At 33.1% G+C, this 17,114-nt stretch overlaps 1 protein-coding gene across 1 annotated transcript in view; it reads right to left on the bottom strand.

Annotated features, from left to right (window-relative positions):
* The window catches only part of FAM227B (family with sequence similarity 227 member B), a 255,296-nt gene that overhangs the window by 176,288 nt on the left and 61,894 nt on the right, over positions 1–17,114 (bottom strand). The window lies entirely within an intron of this gene.

Raw genomic sequence — 17,114 nt, forward strand, 5'->3', positions numbered from 1 at the left:
CGTGAGCCATGGCCGCTGAGCCTGTGCGTCCGGAGCCTGTGCTCCGCAACGGGAGAGGCCGCAACAGTGAGAGGGCCACGTAACGCAAAAAAAAAAAAAAAAAAACCACAAAAAAAAGAAGTATTCAAATTCTTGTTATTCACTTCTCCTTAGCATGATATTTCCACATCACTCACTGGAGTATGTTAATTCATTTAATAATACAATAAGAACCTGCTGATTTTTACACTATCCAGCACCTCTGACCACTGCTACCAATCTACAGACCAATGTACCTGGGGGGGGAGGCATTTGCAAGTCACCCTGTGGCAGACCATGGAAAATTATCTTGGAAGCTAAATTAGTAATTAAGAAGTTGCATCCCAGCAAAGGGAGGATAAATGACTTTAAAAGATATATTATCCAAGTTATTATGAAATCTAATTCACAACAATCAAATTTGGATAGTTCTGTAAAAACACTACTAGTTTCTGGTTCTTTGGGCTACAACTATTCTATGCTACATATTGTTTACACCACTTCTGTTCACATAATCTTTCTTCACATAGTATAAAAGCCAAAAAAACCAAACAACCCAATCAAAAAATGGGCAGAAAATCTAAACAGACATTTCTCCAAAGAAGACATACAGAAGATTAAAAAGCATGTGAAAAGATGCTCAAAATCACTAATTATTAGAGAAATGCAAATCAAAACTAGAATGAGGTATCACCTCACACCCGTCAGAATGGCCGTCATCAGAAAGTCTATAAACAATAAATGCCAGAGAGGGTGATGGGAATGCAAACTGGAACAGGAACTATGGAGAAAGTATGGAAGTTCCTTAAAAAACTGAAAATAGAGCTACCATATGATCCAGTAATCCCACTCCTGGGTGTACATATGGAGAACACCATAAGGCAAAAAGATACATGTACCCCAATGTTCACTGTAGCACAATTCACAATAGCCAGGACATGGAAGCAACCTAAATGTCCATCTCCAGAGGAATGGATACAGAAGATGTGGTACATACATACAATAGAATATTACTCAGCCATAAAACAGAACAAAATAATGCCATTTGCAGCAACATGGATGGACCCAGAGATTCTCATACTGAGTGAAGTCAGACAGAGAAAGACAAATATCATATGATATTGCTTATATGTGGAATCTAAAAAAAAAGCTACAAATGAAATTATCTACAAAAACTTATATCTTTGAAATAGAGTTACAGATGTAGAAAATAAATGTATGGTTACCAGGGGATAAGGGAGGGGAGGGATAAATTGGAAGATTGGGATTGACATATACATACTACTATATATAAAACAGATAACTAATGAAGACCTACTGTATAGCACAGGGAACTCTACTCAATACTCTGTCCTATAAGGGAAAAGAATCTAAAAAAGAGTGGATATATGTATTTGTATAGCAATTCACTTTGCTGTACACCTGAAACTAATACAACATTGTAAATCAATTATACCCCAATAAAATTTTTAAAAATTTAACCAATAATAGTACAACAATACAACTTATTGAAATTATTTACACTTGGGGAGTTTATATCTCTGGCCATCCTATTGCTGTTTTGGGTGTTTCCTCACTCTTTAGCCATGCAAATTTCTTATTTTTCTTTAATGATGTATATTGAAAAGCACAATGTTGAGATTTTACTGGCTTAATTCTCAGAGGGCTATCTCATTTTCAAGTTTGAAGGGTTCTGTCTTTATTGTCCCTAAGCATTGCTTACAGTGAAAATGTAGCAAAATGACAAAGGTGCAAATTAAAGTTCAAGTAGCTAATCCATCTGGCTATTACTTGAAGCATTTTTGGAACATGTCATTTGCTAAATATCAACTAGTGCTTGTGTATGAGTAACTTTAAAAAAATTTTTTCACCTCCTCACATCACTAAGTACAGTAATGTGCACATAGGTACTTAAAAGTTACATGTTAACTGAATATAAGAAATATTTTTATCACTTGTGGTTTAAACAATAGTCTATAAAAAACCATTAAGTATGTTAATGTTTTAACCTTAAAGTTCAGATAAAGAGGAAAAATTGGGCTTAAAAATTAGGGGGGTTGTAAAGATTGTTTTTCAAAAACGACCTTCATCTGAGTTTAAAAAGTTATATGGTGTGGTACCACAATAAGAGAAATGACCATTAAAACTTTAGTCTTGTAAATAATCAAACAATATACTACTGGTTAAGGGGAGCTGGCTTGTAAATCCTGAGTCCTTCCAGATACTGAAATTCTGTAACTTCTTACATTCCAGTCCTAAAAAGGGAGATATGCCATTTTGTTTGGACGGCAAATTTTAACTACCTGCTGCCTGTTTAACTCATTAAAAACAAAAAGTGAAAGTGCTTTTAGTTTAAACTTCTGGAGAAAAGTTAACCCCATATGACAATAAGCATCTAAAATGTCAAGAAGAAGAAATTATGTTTTAAAAATGTTTTATATTAGAAGCAATTCTGAGACAGCAGCATACATGGAGCCCAGATTATTGCATTCCTTGACAGTCATATATATACATACATGCATATGTATATACTCATGTTTTACCCCAGTTCAGCTCTTGACCTGCCTCAGCATTCCTCCAGCACACAAATTAAGGAAGTAAAACATACAAAGACACACACACACAGATAGAACTGTTGAGGGGAAAGAGTTCCAAAATAATAAATCTAAGCCACCAGTCTCTACTGCTAATTTCACCTCAACATTCAACAAGCACTTTGGGAGTTTATTCAGTACCTATGGATGGAAGGCATAGAGTAATGAAATGTTAGAAAAGGGAACTATAGAAATAATCAATTCTAATCACCTCATTTTTTTCAGGTGGAAGAATAAGGCTGAGAGAGATTCTATGACATACTCAAGGACATTCAAGTCTTTTATGTGCAAGTTAAATACATCAGAGCTGAGGAAACATTAGAAACTGTAGAGAAGTCTCCAAATCAAAACATGCTTATGTCCTTAGTAAATAAATTATCTGAGTCTTATGTTTAGAGGATTCTCCACAGTTACGAGTGAGTCCAGCTTGGGGATAAGCAATATAGAAACTATAAAACTATAAGCAGAATATAAAACTATAAGCAGAATACGGTAGCTCTCAGATGCCATGGGCCAAGCCCCTTTGCAGTGATTTCCTGTAGGAGAGTGGTCCTCAAAATTTTAGTCTCAGGGCCACTTTATACTCTTAAGAATAATTGAAGACAACAAGAACTTTTGTTTATATGGGTTTTTGTATCTATTAGTATTTCCTATATTACAAATTAAAACTGAGAAATCTTAAACATGTATTATTTCATTAAAAATAACAGTAATAAACCCATTTCATATTAACATAAATGACATCTTTTTCGAAAAAGATAACTATTCAAGAAAAAATTTTGAGAAGAGTAACATTGTTTCACATTTAAAAGATCTCTAACAACTGGCTTAGTAGAAGACAGCTGGATTCTAATATTTACTTCTGCAGTTCTTCTACTGTGATATACTTTTTTAGGTATATATTTATATATTGAAGCATATTAAGAAAATCCAGTATCACATAGATTAGTCAAAAAAAGGAGGAGTATTTTAATAGCTGAGAATATTCTTTGAATACTATACCCAAATGTGACAAGTTCTAGTTTCTTAATGGTGGGTTGCAACGTGGAATCTGAAAACACATAACTGTGCTTTGTGTACTCTGTTGCGTTAAAATCCATTGATTGGTCTGTCACACTTTTTAAATTCTATGTATAATTAAAAAATATATAATGTATTAGTCATTTGTAAAATATTGGTTCAGTGAGTTATGCAGATATTCTAAATGTTGACACATTTCTTTATAGTAAAAAAAAAATCACATTCATTAATATTACCACTGAATTACCAGAGGTCTTTAAGTATTGGAAAACTGTCAAGATAATGGTAGTGGATGCAAGTTCTTCAAAATTTTTGTTTGAAAGCTCAAAATTTTTATTATTTTCATTTTTAATTTTTTTTGTTTATATCTTTATTGGAGTAAAATTGATTTACAATGGTGTGTTAGTTTTTGCTGGACAATAAAGTGAATCAGCTATATGTATACATATATCCCCATATCTCCTCCCTCTTGTGTCTCCCTCCACCCTCCCCATCCCACCCCTCTAGGTCGTCACAAAGCATTGAGATGATCTCCCTGTGCTATGCAGCAGCTTCCCACTAGTTAGCTATTTTACATTTGGTAGTGTATATATGTCAATGCTACTCTCTCACTTCGTCCCAGCTTCCCCTTCCCCCACTGTATCCTCAAGTATGTTCTCTATGTCTGCGTCTTTATTCCTGCCCTGCCACTAGGTTCATCAGTACCGGAAAGCTCAAATTTTATTATTGGCCATAGCAAAAGCACTCCATACATAAGGATTACTGCACTATTCTTTAATTCCTGTAAATGAGACACTTCCTGTCCTGCAAACTGTATGCTCCCCCTTCCATAGTATGTAGCTATTACTAAGTAGCACTTTCCCAACCAGAGTTTTTATTTGTCAGCCCTCCTTACATCTAGGTGTAGCCATGGTTTGTTCTCACTAATGGTATGTGACTGGAAGTGATATGGGTAACTTCTGAGCCAAGACTTTTATGAGTGTGTGTCTATTCCTCTTTTATTCTCCTGATACAGATTAATTCTATTGACTGTGAAGTTCTATAGGATGGTGACCCCAGAAGGTGGAAGCAGCCTGGATCTCTGAATCACTATGTGGAGGAGAGGCACTTACTGATCACTAACTAATATGAATTCTCATAAGACAGCTTTAAATGTAGGTTAAGGTTCTACAGAAATATAAGAGGCTCAAAGTTCAAATAAAAACAAAGATTTGAACAAAACTCTACCTTGAACAGATTTCCTAGTAGTCACAGTCTAAGCAGAAGTCTACAGAAAAAATTACTTTATAGAAAAATAAGACTGTTTCTTTATGCAATCCTTGCCTTTTTGAAGTGGTACATCTGCCCTTTTAGTTTCCCTACAAAAAAAACCCAAAACAGTGGTGTGTAGTCTAGACCCGTGCTTCCCCAGTGGAGGCTCAGCTTCTTTCAGAGGATAGAAATTCCAACTCTTTACTGTCACTGTACCTCTGGACCACTTTGGCCCCACAGTGTGGGTTTTCCATTCTCCAAACGATTGCTTGCTATTTCTAGAGGCATCCATATACAAAATTGGAAAACAAGTGAGATTTTCCCCCAGTCTTCTGCATCCTACTTTGGCTCTTCTAACAGCTTTCCTCCTTCCTTCTCACATATTAAAACTTGATCCCAGAAAAGAATCTAAACACTCATTCACATTAGTCATGAATGAGGGAATAAGGCTATGGTAATTCTCCTAAGCTAAAACTCATCCTATGATGACAATTTTAAGCCTTAACATACTTACAAGCCTATAAAATTAAATGTCTGAGAGGCAGTATGTGAAGTGGTTAAAGAGTTCAGATTCTAAGGCCAGAATTTCCTGAATTTGAATTCATATTCCACCATTTATGAGTGATGTGACCTTGAGCAAGTTATTTAATTCCCTTACGTTTCAGTTTCCTCATTTTATAACTGATAATAAAAGCAACCTACTACATAAGAATATTACTAATAAAGCCCTAATAAGTTAACACACTTTATCAAGTACATAGTTCAAATTGAAGATTTCCTCAAGTTGAATATAAATTATTAAAATTTAATTTTGAGCAGTATATGAAAAGAAACCCTAATTAAACCTCTAACCTACCATAATACCCCAGACTTAGATGATCTTATCTACAAACAGAAAAGTCTAGTGATGTTTTAGAATGTAATATAAAAAGTACTTTTCAAATATTTATGGGTAAATAAAATATGATGCATTTTATAAAGATTTTCCATTAATATGAAAATCAAGTGTGTTTGAAACAAATATAATTTTTATGGTTTTTCCAAATTAAAATGATCATTTCATTAGAAATACAGTATAAAGCCTCTTTTAAGCCGGTAGTTCACCACCCAGAGCAATTCTTTATTTTAGATTGTATAAAATGGATACTGAAAAAATAATTACTTCTGAAAAAACCAGGACCATCATGAAGCAACATATAAATAATATTTGGAACAAAAGTAATTGAGATAAAAGCTCATAAGCAGTCTTTCCTCTAATAAGAGAAAAACATTTTTGATGGCCTCTATATAAACTATGGAATAACAAAACTGTATTCTCTTGGTGGCCAAAAATATTGGTCAATATTTGTTGATTATTTTTACTTTTTGAATGTTGATTACGGTTAAATATTGAAATAGTGAAACAGTTTCATAAATAATATTTATATAAAGAACATAAAAAACAATGTTGTATATTATAGAAAGGAAGAATGCCTACAAATACCCATATAATCATTACCTCTGGGGAGGAAGGGACAGATTTAGGAGGGTACAAAAGATATGTAAATAAAAGGCTTGAAAAGCAAATATGACAAAATGCAAATATTTGTTATGTGTGGGAAATATTTTCTATACTTTCCTGCATGTTTAAATAAAATGTAATAATAAAAACAAATCTAAAAGGAAACCTCATGTAAAGAATTGGGATAAACATAACCACTTTGATCTATCTCTCAACTCTAAGTAAAACAACTACAAAGCTTACAAATAGGAAAATCTGAATCAGCACCAGAAAATAAATAGAAAAACTGATATTATATCTGAAGTCCATGAAATGGGACCAAATTTTAAAGTGTTTTTCATAATAAATATACTTTACCACATGATGGGAAAGTACACATGAGGAGGTCTTGACAGATCCTCATCCACATTGGCAGAAACTTACTCAGAAAAGCAAAAGCTCCACTGAAATGAGATGTTTATTTGGGAATCCAAAGAGAAGCCCCTTACTCAAGGTCACTTTTGCCTCTACAGTCCATGGTCACCGGGTAGAATGGTAAGCCCATGACTGGCTAAAACATGATGTTAAAAATCATGGTCTTTTGAGGGACTTGATTTTTTGCTTTCAGCCTCACCTCCAAAGACCTTTCAGTTGTCATTCCCTAATAAAAGATTGTTCTTGGTTTACACATTTGCCAAATGAGTAGCTTCTAGTGGCCCTTATCCTATTTTTAAAAAATTGATCCCTATATATTTTCATTTTTTATGAGGTAACAAGACAACATTTAGTATGTCATAGCATACCACGTGAAAACAGGATATGAAGCCTTTCTCTGGAGATTTTATTTCTTCAATGTTAGGGGATACTCTCCAATGGTGAAATGAAACTTTTTCCTCAAATATCTGCAACAGTGTCACTTTCCCTTCCTCTTCAGTCTGGCCATATAAGTTTCTATGTCTCACTTGAAATATTTGGCTAAGATCTTTACTAGGTCTACCACAGAGCTTAGGGAAATCCAAGAATTTTAAATAAATTTTGGCATTGTGAAAACTTATGAAAATCATCAAGACATGTTCTAGTGATATTTTCCAAATTTAAAGACAAATTAAAAAATCTTGGAAACATCTAAATAAGTAAAATTAAAAACTAAATTTTATAAATTAACTGTAAAGGAAGAAAACATAGGCTGGCTTAGACTTCTCTAGTAGACTAAATAACAGAAGATAATGAAGCAGTATCTAGTTTTATAAGAAAATGTGATTTGACAATTTGATATTTAAATTGGAAAATAAACTCAATATTTAAATATTTAATTTACATTAATCTGACTCTCCCATAGATAAAAGTTATGAATTCTTGAAAGTGTTAATAAAAAGGTAATTAACCACTTGAAGATACCAGGGAATGACTAAAAGCAGGTAGAAACTGGAGGGGAGTTGAGCCTTCTAAAATGGAACCTGTAGGTTTCTCATCAAGAAAAAAAGGCAGAGGACTCAAATCAATAAAATTAGAAATGAAAAAGGAGAAGTTACAACTGACACCATACAAAGGATCATAAGAGACTAATACAAGCAACTATATAGCAATAAAATGGACAACCTAGAAGAAATGGACAAATTCTTAGAAAGGTACAATCTTCCAAGACTGTACCAGGAAGAAATAGAAAATATGAACAGATCAATCACAAGTACTGAAATTGAAACTGTGATTTAAAAACTCCCAACAAACAATTGTCTGGAACCAGATGGATTCACAGGCAAATTCTATCAAACATTTAGAGAAGAGTTAACACCTATCCTTCTCAAACCATTCCAAAAAATTGCTGAGGAAGGAACACTCCAAAGCTCATTCTATGAGGTCACGATCAGACAAAGATATCACAAAAAAAGAAAATTACAGGCCAGTATTACTGATGAATATAGAAGCAAAAATCTTCAACAAAATATTAGCAAATCCAATCCAGCAACACATTAAAAGAATCATATACCATGATCAAGTGGGATTTATCCCAGGGATGCAAAGATTCTTCAACATATGTAAATCAATCAATGTGATACACTACACTAACAAACTGAAGAATAAAAACCATACGATCATATCAATAGATGCAGAAATAGCTTTTGACAAAATTCAATACCCATTTATGATAAAAACTCTCCAGAAAGTGGGCATAGAGGGAACATACTTCAACATAATAAAGGCCATATATGGCAAATCCACAGTAAACATCATTCTCAATGGTGAAAAACTGAAAGCATTTCCTCTAAGATCAGGAACAAGACAAGGATGTCCACCCTTGCTATTTTTATTCAACATAGTTTTGGAAGTCCTACCCATAGCAATCAGAGAAGAAAAAGAAATAAAACGAATCCAAATTGGAAGAGAAGAAGTAAAACTAGCAGTTAGCAGATGTTATGATACTACACATAGAAAATCCTAAAGATGCTACCAGAAAACTAGAGCTCATCAATGAATTTGTTAAAGTTGCAGGATACAAAATTAATACACAGAAATCTTTTGCATTCCTATACATTAACAGTGAAAGATAAATTAAGAAAACTGTCCCATTTACCACTGCATCAAAAAGAATAAAATACCTAGGAATAAACCTACATAAGGAGGCAAAAGATTTATACTCCAAAAATTATAAGATATTGATGAAAGAAATAAAAGATGACACAAACAGATGAAAAGATATACTATGTTCTTGGATTGGAAGAATCAATATTGTGAAAATGACTATATTACCCAAAGTAATCTACAGATTCAATGCAATCCCTATCAAATTACCAATGGCAGTTTTCACAGAATGAGAACAAACAATTTTACAATTTGTATGGAAACACAAAACACCCTGAATAGCCAAGGCAATCTTGAGAAAGAAAAACAGAGCTAGAGGAATCAGACTCCCTGACTTCAGACTATACTACAAAGCTACAGACATCAAAATGGTATGGTACTGGCACAAAACCAGAAATATAGATCATTGGAACAGGATAGAAAGTCCAGAGATGAACCCATGCACCTATGGTCACCTAATATATGACAAAGGAGGCAAGAATATACAATTGAGAAAAGACAGTCTCTTCAATAAGTCGTGCTGGGAATACTGGACAGCTACATGTAAAAGAATGAAATTAGAACATTCTCTAACACTATATACAAAAGTAAACTCAAAATGGATTAAAGACCTAAATGTAAGACCAGATACTATAAACTTCTTAGAGGAAAACATAGGCAGAACACTCTCTGACATAAATCTCAGTTTGATCTTTTTCAATCCACCTCCTAGAGTAAAGAAAATAAAAACAAAAATAAATGGAACCTAATTAAACTTAAAAGCTTTTGCACAGCAAAGGGAACCATAAACAAAACAAAAAGACAACCTACAGAATGGTAGAATATATTTGCAAAGGAAGCAACTGACAAGGGATTAATCTCATTAAGCTCATACAGCTCAATACCAAAAACAAAAACAAAAACAAAACCCCAATCAAAAAATGGGCAGAATATCTAAATAGACATTTCTCCAAAGTAGACATATAGACGGCCAAGAAGCACATGAAAAGATGCTCAACATCATTAAATTAGAGAAATTCAAATCACAACGACAATAAGGTATCACCTCACTGGTTAGAATAGCCATCATCAAAAAATCTACAAACCATAAATGCTGGAGAGGTTGTGGAGAAAAGGGAACCCTCATACACTGTTGGTGGGAAGGTAAATTGGTACAGCCACTATGGAGAATGGTATGGAGGTTCCTTAAAAAACTAAAAATAAAGCTACCATATGATCCAGCAATCCCACTACTGGGCACATATACAGAGAAAATCATAATTCGAAACAATACCTACACCCCAAGGTCATTGAAGCACTATTTACAATAGCCAGGACATGGATGCAACCTAAAAGTCCCTCAACCAAGGAATGAATAAAGAAGATGTGGTACATGTATACAATGAAATATTACGCAGCCATAAAAAAGAATGAAATAATGTCATTTGCAGTGATATGGATGGACCTAGAGATTGTCATACTGAGTGAGGTAAGTCAGACAGAGAAAAACAAATATCATATGATATTGCTTATATGTGGAATCTAAAAAATATGGTACAAATGAACCTGTTTACAAAACAGAAGTAGAGTCACAGATGTAGAAAACAAACTTATGTTTACCAAGGGGGAAAGGCAGGAGAGGGATAAATTGGGAGATTGGAATTGACATGTACACATTATTACTATATATAGAGTAGATAACTAATAATAACCTGTTGTATAGCACAGGGAACTCTACTCAATACTCTGTAATGCCCTATATGGGAAAAGAATATAAAAAAGAGTGGATTAAAAAAAAAAAAAAGAATACCAAACTAGAACCCAATGGAACAATATCTTGCTGAAAGGCAAAAGAAAAGTGAACTTAGATTTCTAAATTCAGCAAAAATATCCTTCAAAAATAAAGGCAAAATGAACATTATTTTTAGATAAATAAACTTGAGAAAATTCATTACTGGCAGAACTGAACTATAAGAACTGCCAAAAGGTAGTGTTTTTTTTTTCAAGCTGAAGGGAAATGACACCAGATGGAAACTCAAATTTATAGGATGGAATGAAGATCCAGGAATGGCAAATATGTGAATAAATATAGAAGACTATTTTTAAGTCTTCTCTTAATCTTTTAAAATACATATAATCACTTCTACTTCTTGCTGTGATGGAGTAACAGGAACTGGATTGCTCTTCTTTCTTAAACAAGTAAAAAATTGGAGAAAATATATGAAACAATGGTTTTCATGTGTTGGACAACAGGCAGCACAGGACAGTAGTCACCCCCGCTCCAGCCAAGTGAAAAAAACCTAATGAGGGAACCCTTCAGTTGTCTCATCTTATTGTCTCTAAAAAAGAAATTTTGAGGCCACAGTGTAGTGGTGGGAATCCAAGCAGAACTGAGTTAAAATATAAAATTTAGCATTCAGGAAGGTCAAGGCAAGCTAAAATTCACAGGTCAGCATAATACAGAGGAGACAGATGCACACAGAGAGCATTCTGGAGCTCTTCAGAAGGTTATCCTTGAATTTTTGCCTGAGGTTGGTTTAAAAAAAAAAACAACAACACAGGAAGGAGCAGGCAGAACAATGCTTGGGGCTCACAGAAAGCTCATGTTCCAGACAGCCAGATGGGAAATCTGTTATACACAGAGCATAGGGTAGAATACTAAGAAGGGTATTGCCTCAGTAGGGGAAACATGTTAGGCCTAAACGAAAGAGTTCTCTGGTTCCACCTAATGAAGCTTAAAATAAAGCCCCAAGTAGACCAAAATATTTCTAAATAACTAGATCACATCTCAGAAAAAAAACTCAAAAATATTTAAAGGAATAAAATAAAAATTTACACAAAACTACAAAGTTTACTCAAGAAGGACTGATCATTTGAATAGCACTATATCTATTACAGAAATGAATTTTTAGTCAAAAACCTTACCACAGAGGAATTTCTAGGCCCAGATGGCTTCATTGGTGAATTCTACCAAATACATAAAGAACAAATACCAAGTTTACACTAACCCTTAGAAAAGAGAAGAGGGGTGAACATTACACTTATTACTAAAATGTGACAGGACAGTACAGAAAAAGAAAACAAAATTTTAGCAAACTGAATTCAGTAGTATACATGAAAAGGTTAATACACAATTGCCAAATGGGATTTATCCCAGGAATGCAAGGTTAGGTAACACTTGAAAAATCAATCAATGTAATTCACTGTATTAAAAGACTAAAATAGAAAAACAATATGTTCATCTCAACAAATGCTAAAATCCTACATCTATTTGTTAAAAAACAAACAACAACAAATCCTCTCAGCAAACTAGGAAGGGAACGAAACTACCTCAACCTGATAAAAGATATCTATAAAAGCCTTCAGCCAAAATCTATTTAAAGGTAAGTAACCTAACATTTTCGCTCTAAGATCAGGAATGAGGCAAGCATGTCCACTCTCACCACTTTTAGTCAACATCTTCTTAAAGATCCTAGCCATAGGCAAGTAAAACAAATAAAAGGCATACAGATTGAAAATAAAGTAAAATGCTCTTTATTCTCAGATGACATGAGTATCCATGAAGAAAAAAATCCTAAGAAATCGAAAAAAGCTACTAGAACTAATAAGCAAGTTTAGTAAGATTGTAGGATATAATATCAACACAGAAGTATTTTTCTATAATATTTTTATATATTACCAGTGAACAATCAGGAATTGAAATTATAAACACCATATGCAATATAATTTGAGAGATATGTGCAGCATCTATAAAGAAAAAACTAGAAAATATTGCTGAGATAGAAGTCCTAAATAAATGTGGAAATATTCTATGTTCATGGATTGGAAAATCAATATTGTTAAGATGTCAATGCTTAAGTTAACAGATTCAACCTAATTCCAATGAAAATTCCAGAGTATATACTTTAAATACTGATAAGCACTTAAAAATTATATAGAAATGAAAAGAATCTAGATAGCCAAAATAATTTTTTAAAAGAAGAACAAAGTTGGAGGACTTATAGTATCTGACTCCAAGACATGTTATAAAATTACGGTTATCAAGGTAGTTTGGTATTGGCATCAGTGAAACAGAATTCAGAGTACATGTATAGAGCAATACACGTATGATCAAATGTTTTTTTGACAAAGGTTCCCAGATAATTCAATGGGCAAAGGATAATCTTTTCAACATATGGTGCTAGAATAATATGCAAAGAAATGATCCTCACTGCTTACTTCACATAATTTGCAAAAATTACTCAAAATGAATTAGAGACCTAAGTGTATAATAGTAGCTACAATCATAAGCTATAAAATTATATACTATAAAATTTCTAGAAGAAAGCATGGGAGAAAATCTTGGTGAAATTGGGTTTCACAAAAAAATTCTTGAATATGACACAAAAAAGCACATACCCTACTGGAAAAAATGATAAATTTGATTTTACCATAGTATAAACTTTCACCTTTCAAAAGACACTATTATAAAATGAAAAGGCAACTACAGACTAGAAAAGAATATTTGTAAAATATATATCTGTTAAAGGATTTGTGCCTAGAATATATAAAGAACTGTTATAACAGAATTAAAATAAGACAAACAACCACAATAAAAATAGCGAAAAGACTGAAACAGACACTTCAGCAAAGAAGATACACAGATGGCAAATAAGCACATGAAAAGAGCTCACCATAATTAGTCATTAGAGAAATTAAAATAAAACCTAACTAAATACCAGTACATAACCCACAAGAATGGCTAAAGTTAAAAAGACTGTACAAAGTGTTAGCAAGAAAGTAGAGTAACTAAAACTTGTATACTGATAGGAATGTAAAATTTTGGATAAATTTGGCAATTTCTTAAAATGTTATAATACACTTACCATACTACTCAGCCTTCCACTACTAGATGTTTACCAAAGATAAATGAAATCCTATGTTTACACAAAGACTTGTACATGAATATTCACAGCAGCTTTATTTATAATAGCTAAATACTGGAAACAATGCAAATGTCTACCAACATGTGAATGGATAAACAAATTCTTGTATATCCTTACCATGCACTATTACTCAGCAATACAGGGGAACAAACTATTCATACATACATCAAGATGAATGAATCTCAAAATAATTATGCAGAGTAGAAAATACCAGACAAAAGATAGCACATACTCTATGATTCAATTTACATAAAATACTAGAAAATGCAAACTAACCAGTAGTGACAAAAATCACATGAATAGTTACCTGGAGATTGAGAAGGAGGGAGGAACTACAAAAAAGTCTGAGGAACTTTCTGGAATGGTGGATATGTTTCCTATCTTGAAAGTTATGACAGTTTTATGAGTTTATACATATGTCCAATTGTGAAATTTTGTATTCTAAACGTGTGTGGTTTATTGTACATCAATTAGACCTCAATAAAGCTGAAATAAACCATGTAGTTATTTGAAGCAAAAATCCTAACACTGTATAATGTGAGGCCATTATTCATGTAGATCTTCTAATATATATGACAACAACAGCACAAAGGACAAAAGGAAGTATGTGTAGCTATCCTTCTCCAAGTTACTACATTTTTAGTGAAGTAGGACAACATTAACTTTAAGTAGTATTTCAATAATTTAAGGATGCATTTTGAAATCACTAAGGCAATTGCAAAAAATTCAAGAAGGTACAGGCAAACAGCCAATAGAAGAATTAAAATGGAATACTAAAAATATTTGCTTAACCAAATGAAGATAGGGAACAAAAAACAGGTGAGATAAAACTGAAAACAAACAGGAACATGGTAAAAACAAACCTAATCATGTCAATAGTTATGTTGAATGTAAATGAAGTAATCACTCCAATTAAAAGGAAGAAATTGTAAGACTAAATAAAAAACCAAGATTCAACTATAGGTTGTTCACAAGACAACCTTTAAACATGAAAAAACAAAGAGGCTGTAAGTAAAATGATGGGGAAAGATACACTATGCAAACCACAAGCATAAGAAAGCTCAAGTGGCTACATTAATATCAGACAAAATAGAACTAATAGATAATTAGATAAATAAATAATTCCCCTAGGAGAATTATCATAGATATGAAGAAACTTTTCATAATGATTAAAGGGAAAACATAATAATTGTGTATGTGCCCAGTAACTTAAAAATGCATAAAGCAAAAAATCAGTAGAATTAAGGGGAGAAATAGATAATTCCACAATTGCAGTGGGAGATTTTAACATCCCCTTCTCAGTAATTAATAGAACAATTAAATATCATAAAGATACAGAAACAGAGTCAGCAAACTTTTTCTATTAAGGGTCAGATGGTCCAATATTTTAGGCTTTGTGGGCCACATGTGATCTCTGTGGTATATTCTTTTTTAAAAAAATTTATTTATTTTGGGCTGCAGTGGGTCTTTGTTACTGCGCACCAGCTTTCTCTAGTTGTGGCAAGCAGGGGCAACTCTGTTGCAGTGAGCAGGCTTCTCATTGCAGTGGCTTCTCTTGTTGTGGAGCACGGCCTCTAGAGTGCAGGCTCAGTAGTTGTGGCACCTGGGCTTAGTTGCTCCGCAGCATGTGGGATCTTCCCGGACCAGGGCTTGAACCCATGTCCCCTGCATTGGCAGGCAGATTCTTAACCACTGTGCCACCAGGAAAGTCCCTCTGTGGTATATTCTTTATTGTTTTTTTTTTTACAACCCTTAAAAATGTAAAACATTCTTAGCTCATAGGATGTATAAAAATAGTCTGCAGGCCAGATTTGGTCCACAGGCTGTAGTGTGTTGAATCTTGATATTGAAGATCTGAATATCACTATCAACCACCTTGATCTAACTGAGATTTACAAAATAATTGCAGAATACACATTCTTCTCACATGCACATTGAATGTTCACCAAGATAGACCATGTACTGTACCATAAAACAAGTCTCAATACACTTCAAAAGATTGTATATTCTCAGACCACAGTATATTTAAAATTAGAAATCAGTAATTTTAAGGTATCTAGAAAAGCCCTAAGTATTTAAAAATTAAATAATACACCTCTAAATAACCCATGGGTCAAAATAGAAATTATACTGGATATTAGAAAATATTTTGGATTAAATGATAACGAAAATATAACATATCAAACTTTGCAGAATGTAGCTGAAACAGGAATTAGGGAAATTTATAGCTTTAAATGTTTATATAAAAGAGGGAGAGAGAAAACAATGAAACAAATACGATAAATTCAAATATTTGGTGGATAAAGGATATATGGGAGTTCCTTATACTATTCTCAACACTTTTCTGTAAGTTAAAATGAAAAAAAAAATAGAAAGTTCCCCCAACCTCCTTAATTTTATATTCAGCCAAGTTGTCATTCACATGTGAGACAGAAACAAAAAGAGATAAGATTGGGTCAAGACAGTGAATTATCTCTCTTTCCATCCAAAATTACAAATATACATGAAGTTCTGTAAAAACCAGGGTGACATTAGCAAATAAGAAATTTCACATAACTACTAAAAGATAGAAATAAGACAGGATGACATCTATGGGGATAAGAGTGGAGAAAAATTAAAGTACTCATCAGAAGAGCAGTAATTAACTAATTAAACAATTTCAGAATCAGAAATTAACTGACGAGGCACTTTCAAACGAGTAGGTTGAGTAGGTTAGTCCCTCCTTGCCCTGGCCTATATCAAGAAGTATGATGGAAAGGTATTTTCCCTCTAGACTAGCGGTTCTTAACTTTGCCTGCACATTGAAATCATCTGGGTAGCTTTAAAAAATACAGAGCCTCAGTTTCTTATTTAATTGGTCAGAAATGAGGCCTGAGCACCAGACCTATGTTTAGTATTGAAATATAGTATATATTAGAGAAAAATAAACTTGCCTTAAAGTGCTAATTAATGTAGAGTTACTGAGAAGTTTGGTCCTGGTACAGGAATTTGGGAGTTAGAAGAGAATACAAAAATATATCCATGTGAATTGCTATTTCAAGTAGTCTGTAAGTGGACTATTTAATAAGTAAGCATTTGGAAAAAACAAAATACTGGAATACAACTACCTTCCTTTATAACAAAATAAACCCCAAGTGGATTAAAGAGTTGAATAAAACATGGAAATAAAAAAGTACTAGAAAAAAAGAACAGGTAGATTTTTTTTTCATAATATTAGTTAAGTAAGTCCTGACAAACATGCCACAAAACTGAAACTACAAAAGGCAT

This window comes from Kogia breviceps, chromosome 3 (genome assembly GCF_026419965.1).
Source record: "Kogia breviceps isolate mKogBre1 chromosome 3, mKogBre1 haplotype 1, whole genome shotgun sequence".
Lineage (NCBI taxonomy): Eukaryota > Metazoa > Chordata > Mammalia > Artiodactyla > Physeteridae > Kogia > Kogia breviceps.